General features: G+C 36.1%; 1 long non-coding RNA gene across 1 annotated transcript; it reads left to right on the top strand.

Annotated features, from left to right (window-relative positions):
- The first annotated feature begins 605 nt into the window (after window positions 1-605).
- Window positions 606-4,840, top strand: LOC127471973 (uncharacterized). The gene is made up of 3 exons (XR_007904819.1): window positions 606-671; window positions 3,688-4,036; window positions 4,822-4,840. It is a non-coding gene; the product is annotated as an uncharacterized LOC127471973 (long non-coding RNA).
- The last annotated feature ends 4,685 nt before the right edge of the window (window positions 4,841-9,525 follow it).

Genomic DNA, 9,525 nt, shown 5'->3' with positions numbered 1-9,525 from the left:
GATTTAGGTGTTTTTTGTGCAGCTATGTAGGTTGGTGAGCTCACTGAACGAGGCTTTGTTTGGAAGCAGAACACAATGAAAAGGGTCTTATGAAGATATTAGCTGGAAGATAAGAATCCTCTTTGGGACTTCAGATTATGTGCATGCTTGAGACATCCTTGTTATGGCTTGTTATTGGAAAGGAGAAGAATAGATACTTTCCTTCAGAGCAATCTCTATGAAAAATGTTGAACAAATGCACTAGCCCACAAGTATCTAGTATGCTCTCAGTGCTAAAAGAATAAAATAATCAATTTTATATTCTAAAAACAATTAAGGCTTGTTATAGGCAAAGATATATGTAGGCAAAATAGCCTTTGATTTCATATTAAAAAAAATATTTGAGTAGTAAATATGGAGGATACAGAAAAGAGATGCCATCAGGTAAGATTAGGTTCATAGAGATCAGTTTTTTTAATAAATGTAAACACTGTAAGAACATTGTTTGTTTTAAAGATAGGCATGTTACTACGGTAACAACTTCATGATTCAACATTGCAGATGTTCTCTTCCTTGAACAGTCCCCGCAGTGAGTAAGCAGGATGCATGCATTTGCCATCATTTCAAAAACCAGTCTCTGCAAGGCATGAGATTTGCATACTAATCGATGTTAAGGAATTTCCTGATGATGAGTAGGTAATTTTTAAATAATTATTTTGCATTGATGTATTTTTGATTCTGTAATTTGTTAGTTTTGAAGAATTTAAAATACAATACCTTTTTTTTCTGATGAATGTTTATATAATTCCATTAACCTGGACATCTTGCAAGCCATAAATACATGTTGGCTTACTATATTGCTATATGTAGTGCCGTTAAGATTTGTTAAACAATTTGCCAGACTAGGAAAATTTGCTTCAGAAAAAGGGAAAACCCTTTCACACCAGTTCAAATTCCCATATACATTTAAAAGCCTTATCAGTAACTTAACTATAGTATTTTAATGTTTTTAAAGAAACTGGTAGAAATCTGTCTTTTAAATTTTTTTTGCCATATTCTTACAATAATGTTCTCTGGATGTGTTAAATTTTGATAACCTGACACTAAGATTAATACTTATTTGTGGGAAAGTAATTATTTAATTTAAAACAGTTAATACACTGCATGACATTCTTAGGAAGTTGAATGGGTCCTGTTGTCTTGTGCCAAAGCCTTCTTAATACTGTGACAGTGTAGCAACTTTGTCTTCAGCTCTGAGCTATATATGATAAAAAAAGATTAGAATAATCCAACAGGTAGTCTGGGGTATAAAAATATCCCAGAATATGTGGCAGCAGTTGATAAAATTCTATTCATCTTTAAAAGACAAATCATCTTTGAGAGGAGGAGGCTCGCAACTGGTTGTGTTTCCCTGAGGAGATAGTGTATGAAAAAGCATGTAATAATAGTTATTATCTAAAGATTCTATACTGAATCATGGAAATATCATTATTGTCATGACAAGTAAAGATGTCATGATGTAAGCCAACACTGGACTGTGGTAACCTTTGAGAAATACCCATCCATTTCCTCCAAAAGCAACTGAGAAGCATACCAGACTTGCAATTTTTGATTGCACTGAAGAGTATCAAATTTTTTTCAAAATACTGTACCCCAACTTCAGTCCACAAAATGTGCATTCAATAATTTGTTCTGTGTGACCTGAGGCCAAGACTGCCTACATTAGATTAGCTATTAACAGCTTCAGACACCATATCAGACACTGATATATTATCTGTTTAATAACCTGAACTGATGAAAGTGAGTGCTACTATGATGAAAAGAATCCAGAAGACTGAAGAAATAACAACTCAAAAAGTTTGTTCTTTCTCGTCGCATCTTTACATATACAGCGTAGAAATTACGTATGTAGGGAATCTGGCAGTCAATTCAACATAGTTAGCCCCACACATATACAGCAGAAAAAGACAGTATTTGCTGAAATATTTTGATGAAGCATGTGTTTATGTAATTTTGTTTATTTTTTTCCTTTATCAGTAGTGTTTTGTGTTTTGCATGTTATCAATTTCCATGCCTTAACAGCTTTTCTATCATACGAATGATAGCTGTGAAGGGTGTATCACGAAATAAGCTGCTGTTTTCTTTTTGTTTATTTGCATAATTTACAATATGTGGCTATTGGGAACAGAAAATGATTGTATTAGTGAAAATATTTCCATAATTTTGGTGAGGATTACCTGCGACTCTTAGCCTGACACAAGAAGATAAAGTTAATGGCATAATTCAGAACTTTTGACGTAAAGACTATTTGCTAAAATACAACCATCCTGGAAAAAATTCCTGTCCAAGGTTGAACAAACTAAGTGTGTTTTTTCTCTCAAGGGATTGCCTAAACAAAGATATGACCTCAATAAATACTAATTTTTATACTAAAATAGGAGAAAAGACTGAGAAAAGTATTCATATTCATATTCATATTTATAATATCAAGGCACTCCTGTGTTTCAACATGTTTCTTTTAGTGGTTTTATGAGACAAACAGGCCCTATTGTGTAAAATTAATATATACTCTATTCGGAAGACTTTCCTTCTTTTCACTAGTGGCAGCCACAATAAATTACAGTGCCTTCTGTCTATTTTTACTAACATTGCTAAATCAGCTTATCTCCTGGATAATGAAAATACAAGTTTAAAATACAGAAAGTATTTCTCCCGATTCCTTATATAGCACAGGAGTATTAAGCCAGTGTGTTAAGCCAATATGAAGTGTATCATGTTAAAAACTGTGTGGCTATTGAAGTACTTGAATTAAAAATACATATAGTGTCCAGGGAACCAGTGATGAGGAAGCAAATTAAAAGGCCAATAATAATGGTAATCATGAACAGGTATTGACACAAATAAAAGATGCATAGAAACAGTTGACCATTCTGATTCTAGTCCAAGTGTTATATGCCATGTAGGAACTTCGGGTATGTCATTGCGTCTAACTCTTTTCAGAAGCTTGCAAATGTTAAAAGACATTGTGTGATGGTCTATTGAAAGTTTAGAAAGGCAATACCTGATGCAAAGATATACTGCATAAAGCACCAACCAGAAATGTGTCATTTCAGGTCAGCTGACAAAATGAGAGCTGAGGGAGAACCAAGTGGGTAGAGGTGTAAATTTATTGTTGGTCCATGGAATGGCAGGTTCTGAGCTGCGGAACTGAAAAATATTGCTACTGTGGGTACAATGAGTAGAAATCTATCACGACAAGTGTTTAATTAAAACATTCTAGATATTTTTGAAAGAGGTAATATTATAAGTGTGGAGAACTAAAAAAAATATCTCTGAATAATCTTGAAAACTGGCACAGATTGCCTGAAGAGGCTGTGAAGTCTCTATCCTTGGAGTTACTTAAAAGCTGGTTCTGGACAACTTGCTCTAAGTGATCCTGCTTGAGCAGACAAGTTGGACCACATGATCTCAGGAGGACCTTTCCAACCTCAAGCATTATGTGATTTCAAGAATATAAATAAAAATTGCCACAAAAATATGAAGAGAAATTAATGAATATATAGATTGTGTGGTGTTTTTTTTTTTTTTAAATAAGTCAAATAGACTTATAGTCCATTGTAACCTTAATATCCTCTTTATTTCTCTGTGGGTAGCTGACTCAATAATTAAAAAATTTTTGTGGTTATTTTTCAACTATTGTTCCTCAAGGACATTGTGTTTTTCTGACATGGATGGTTACAGATGGTCCCACAGCAAGACCACCACAGGACACAGCTGAGCTAATGTGTGAAAACACATTTTAAAAAATGGTGATAAAGACCAAGGGAAAGGAACAGCAAGATCCGAGAACAGGTCCACGATGGAGTAGTCACACCCAAGGGAAATGAAACCTGTGGAGGACTCATGTTGGAGCAGAGGAAACAAGAAGGAAGGAGCTGCAGGAAAGAATAGTGAGAAACGAGTGGCAGAGAGAACATGCTGTGCCCTGACCCCAACCTACTGCACTGCCTGTTGCCTCACCAAAGAGACTGAGCATAACCTGCAGTGATAAGGACAGGTGTGGAGACTGGGAATGGGGAAGGAAGATGCCTGAAGCACAGCTGAGACAAGGAAAGGTGAAGAAAAAATGTCTTCCTTAGATGTTTGTTTCTTTTTTGTTTCCCAGTACTCAATTCAGTAGTTAATGTTTTATACTAAGTTAAATTCTCAATGTTGAGTCTGTTTTGCCTGTGACGGTAAAACCATGAGTTTTTTTGCTCTTGTTCTTCCTATTTTTGTCCATTCCTACTTGTGGGGAGTGAGTAAGAGGCTGTGTAGGCTGTGTGGGTGCTTGACTGCTAACTGGGGCCAGCCCACAATAATGTCATGGGTTGGCATCGTACGTGCAGCCTTTTTATTTTTTTCCTGTGTTACTAGTGGCTTAGTTTTGATGCAGAGGCAAAATTAAACTGCTCAACAGAAATTATTAAAAAAATAAGAGAAAGTGAAATATTAAAAATCCCTAGGATACACTGTGAGAATAAATTTTCCAGGCATTCTGCAAGATCAGGATGCCGTATTACATTGACTTACAAAGGAAGAATCCCTTTATTTTTATTGATTGGAAGATCAGTGCATTGATAGCTGTTAAAGACAACATTACATGAGTATTGGCTCAGGAAGTCCAAAAACTTCAAAGCACCGAAGTCTGGGAGAAGTAAGCTTGTTCTTTCTGGTAACTGTCTTCATCCATCCACTTTTTAAGAGAGAGGTTATGTGGGTCTTTACCCCAATCCAGTACAACTACTTTAACTTCCTTATCTAGTCCAAGAAAACAGTGTAGTTAATTTTCTGTCTTTACAGAAGCAGTATTGGATAAGGAAAATGGAATGTGTTAGATCATGAGTAACAGAATCAAAGAAGGAAAGTATAAAATCTCAGGTAAATATATTTCCTCCCTGCTTTCTAATGTTGCAATCCTTTTCCAGAGATTTTTTCATCTTTTCATTTTTTCATTGTTCCAATGAAAGTTAGCTTGGGCAGTGAAAAAATAGTATGCAGTGGTATTCTTGATTTCATTGCCTCTCTCAAGATAAAGGAGACTATTTACCTCTCTAGTCTGTACTATGGGCTGCTCAGGAATGTTTGCACTTAGGAGGGTCCTGGATCTGCTGAGCCAACCCTTGGCAATGTTGTGGGGAAAAGGGCTGAGATTTGACAGAGCATGTGAAGCTCTTTTTTTGTCCTCTTCCTCCCCCAGCCAATGACCGTGAAGCTGAGATAAACTCTTATGGAGGGAGGGGTAGGGAGATGCTTTTGAAGCAACAAAGGGCTGCTTTGGGTACCAACAGATTATCCAGAATACATGCTGAGATGTGAATAGCACAGCATTTGCCTTTGTGTGACAACCATGAAACTGCATCTTCCTACACATTGCAGTCCTTGTATAAGTATCCCAGAACAATAGGTACTTGAATTCATTCTGGACAAAATGAAAATTAAAATGTAGTTCAGCTTCTACTAAATACTTAGAAAAAGTTAATTTTTAAGTTCTATCAGAAAGCTATGATTCAGAAGACAACGCTCTTTATTTTAAGATCTTATTGTCTTAAATACTCTTCTCCATGCTTAATATTGATTTCACATAAATAACAGTATCAAAATCAACGTAAGTGTGATTTAAAAGAATTTTATTAACTTCAGTGAGACATTGGGTTTAATTCTGTTCTTGGATGTTCTATTTCTTGGTTCACAGCAGAGAAAACTTTTCCTAACCATGTATGCATCCTACTGTTTGAGCATTAAAAAAAAGTTGATGGTTTTGCATAATTTGCTAGGCAAGTAGAAATTCTAGAAGTTTGCTGCATTTGATGTTGTCTTCAGCATTATGTTAGCTTCTGAATGCATTGTAGTTGTCGGTATGTGGAAATATATTTGGTACAAAGCACAATACATTTTTGGCAGCTGGTATGTTCTCGGAAATGTCACACGATACAAACATGACTAGTAGATAACTGACTCATCGTTAGCTGACTATCTTGTTGACATGTTTTACTGGACCTGATTTATTTACTGGTTTTGAGAAGTCACATAAATTTCTTGAAATAGCTATTAGAGAATCATACAATGGTTTGGCTTGGAAGGGACCTTAAAGATCATCTAGTTCCAAAGCCCATGCCATGGGCAGGGACATCACCCACTAGACCAGGTTACTCAACCTGGCCTTGAATACTGCCAGACTTGGGGCATCCATAACCTCTCTGGGCAATCTGTTTCAGTATCTCACCACCCTCACAGTAAAGAGTTTACTCCTAATTCTAATCTAAACCTACTCTCTTTCGATTTTTACTCATTTACTCCTTGTCCTATCCCTACAGTTCCTGATGCGTAGTCCCTCTCTAGCTTTCCTGTAGGCCCCTTCAGATCCTGGAAGGTTGAGGTATCCACCAACCTTCTCTTCTCCGGCCCTGACTTTCTCAACCTGTCTTTGTAGAGGACATGCTTAAGTCCCCTTATCAACCTCATGGACCTCCTCTGGACTTGCTCCAACAGTTCCATTCATTTTAACTCTTTTGTCCGAAACTAAAGCAGATTAAAATCTTTAAAGAAGATCAACTGTGTTTTCATTACTACAGTGCTCTTAAGACACTATTGGAATTCTCAAAACTGGGAGCTGATAGTCTATTTTAACACTTTACAAGTGATCTTTAATTCATGATACAAACAGGCAAACTATAGGGGTTTTTTTAAGGAAGAGTAGCAGAGATGCTTTCTAGGGTGCTGTGTAATCCAGTAAACTCAGTCAGAGGGATACCCTGTTTTAGTAAACATTGAAGGGGAAAAAAGGCTATTGCAACCTCTGCAGTCTGAAATGAATGGGTAGTAAGGAGATTGTCTGCTCTAAAGAAGTAGAAGTGTTGAGCTCTTCCATTCTAATTGAGTCTGAAATGGATAAGTCCACAGGACCACATACACAAAAAGAAAAGTTTCATTACTAGATTCTCACTATTCACATTATGGATTTGTTTAACATCCCTCCTCCACAAAACGAAGGTCCACCTGTGGCTGGTGCTCAGCTGCCTTGAATGTGGGGGCTCCTAAAATATTCATGAGGCAGGACATTGAGAAACTGATGTGGTAATATGAAGAATATAAGAAAGGGAGAAGATACTGGAAAACTGTATTCAGTTTTCACAGTTATATAGCAGCCTGGGGGCACAAGTCAACATTTTCAATGAATTCAAGACTACTGGATTGCTTTTTTTTCGGTACTTTTTCTGTGAGGAGTAGTCAGTCATCACTGACTAGAGCCATCATTGACATAGACTACCTGGCATTTTTTACAATCTGTACAGAATTCAATCATGGAATAAGCACCAATAATGACCTACACATCTACCTCATCTATTATAGTGTTCAAGTTTGTCTCTACCTGTTTTTCTGCCTTTGTTATGATCATCAGAGTAATGTTGCCTAATTAACTGAATTTATGGAATGGTGAGGACACAGTGGGCATACATGATGAAGGGAGGGGATAGTCAAGGAGCACCTTCTAGTTGGCAAGGTCAGCTGAGAGCTGACTGTTCCAAAAGAGGCCTTTGTAGAGTTCTGCAGCTCAGGAGGCAGAGCGAGGAAGTGATTCTGATGTAGAAGACAGACTGCTATCTTGCTATGACCATAGTGTGTATGTAGCAGACCTGGAATCTGTCTGCAGCAATTGAAGTGTTTTGTTTCAGTTCATGAATTAGCTTTAATATTTTTCTACACGGTATGAGAAATTAACTGGAAGATGATTTCTATCTGCACTCATGGGTCTTAATGCCTCAGAAGTGAGATTAGAACTCTCTCTAGTTCTCTGCTAGATATTGTGAGCTCTGCCTGCTGTCACAGCTGTCATAGAAGAAACACTTTATTTTTCTTTGTGAATTTTTGGCTCAAAAATATACAGAGATTGAGCAAAGGAACTCTACAAAGACCCCTAGAACTTGCCAACCCACTACAGTCCTGGCAGAACCTAGCTTTTATTGTTTTATTATAGCAAAACTGCATCAGTTCCAAGTTACACATATGGAGAACTATGCCAGCTAAAACTTTTATCAATTACATCAATGCATTCATGTCAAGAAAATTAATTTCTCTCTAGTAAAGACATGAGATGAAGAAAAACTTTTATTTCTTGTTTACGTAACATTGTTTTCAATTAGCAGGGTCCAGATGTTCACATATTTTAAAAGCACCTTTTACACTCATTTGGGCTTCTTATTAGAAAACACCAGTGGATTATGTTCCAAAAACCTTTTTCTCCTTTCTGGAATTGAGGTTGGATTAACTGGCTTTACTCCTCACATTGCATGCTGAAAGACTTCTTTGTTCATATGTATTTAGTTTAGTACTATAAATTCTACTATTAAGCACATGTGAAGTTCATTGTGCATAATAAATTTATTAACTTGTAATTTTTAAATTTTAAATGAGAAAAATTATTTTCATATGTTTTTGTTATAAACTTCATAGTTCTCATCCTTCTGTGGCTGTCAGGAGTTCATCTCTTGAAGTAAACCCTTTAGAATTGGAATTGAAATGAGTGCTGAATCTGGAGGTTCCTGATTACCATTTAGATAAACATCTTCATGTTTCTAGGGAATAATTTTCCCTGCTGACTAGATTTTCACCAGAGATCTTTCACCAGAGCAGCACAGTGTCCAACTGGCCAAATTGCCTTCTTTTTATTTTCATGCATTAGGCTAGTTTTAGATTTTCTTTTATTTAAGGACAATTTTTTTGGAAATGTATTTTTGCAGCATACTCTCAATTCAGGGTAGTTACATTCTCCAAAACACTGATTTTCCATGCGTGTAAATATCATTACCATGGATCATTAGTGAGTTTAACTTACTTGGACAAAATCTTACTGAGATGTAGTAAGTTTTCATAAAAACCTATTAATTAGAATTAATTAGATTTTTAATTAGAATCTTAAAGACAATAATTATTTTGAGATGTGTAAGAATATATGTTATTTTTCAGACTTTTAAGTGTATTTTTGAAAACGTGTATAACATTTCCTGGTTTCTTTTTATTCCATGAGAAAGGCAGTTTATTTAGGAAAGTACTAAACTTATTGTCTTTGCAGTCATGATACATTTTCAAAAATTTTAAATTGGACAGATTAAAAATGGAATACACACCCCTATGAGCTTGTTTCTTTTGTAGCTCATTGGGATATATCACTTTTGTTTCTGTGATGTAGTGTTAGGTGTACTTGGAAAAAGGCAATATTTAACTACAATAGTTGACCAGAAAATGAAACTTATCCCTATGTTAATACCCTAAGTTTGGGTTAAGAATACTTTTATGATTTCAGAGAGAAAAAACGTGACATAGTTCACACACTTTCTCAGAAAGATTGATTCGACACTGGAGTGGACTGTCCAGGAAGGTGGTGGAGTCACCATCCCTGGAAGTGTTTAAGGAAAGACTGGATGTGGCACTTAGTGCCATGGTCTAGTTGACATGGTGATGTTTGGCCATAGGTTGTGCTTGACCCTAGAGGTCTTTTCAACCTAA

This window comes from Manacus candei, unplaced genomic scaffold, assembly GCF_025592945.1.
Source record: "Manacus candei isolate 608988 ecotype Guabito, Panama unplaced genomic scaffold, ASM2559294v1 h1tg000027l, whole genome shotgun sequence".
Classification (NCBI taxonomy): domain Eukaryota; kingdom Metazoa; phylum Chordata; class Aves; order Passeriformes; family Pipridae; genus Manacus; species Manacus candei.
Note: the sequence above shows the minus strand (reverse complement) of the source record. Positions and strands in the feature narration are given on the sequence as shown.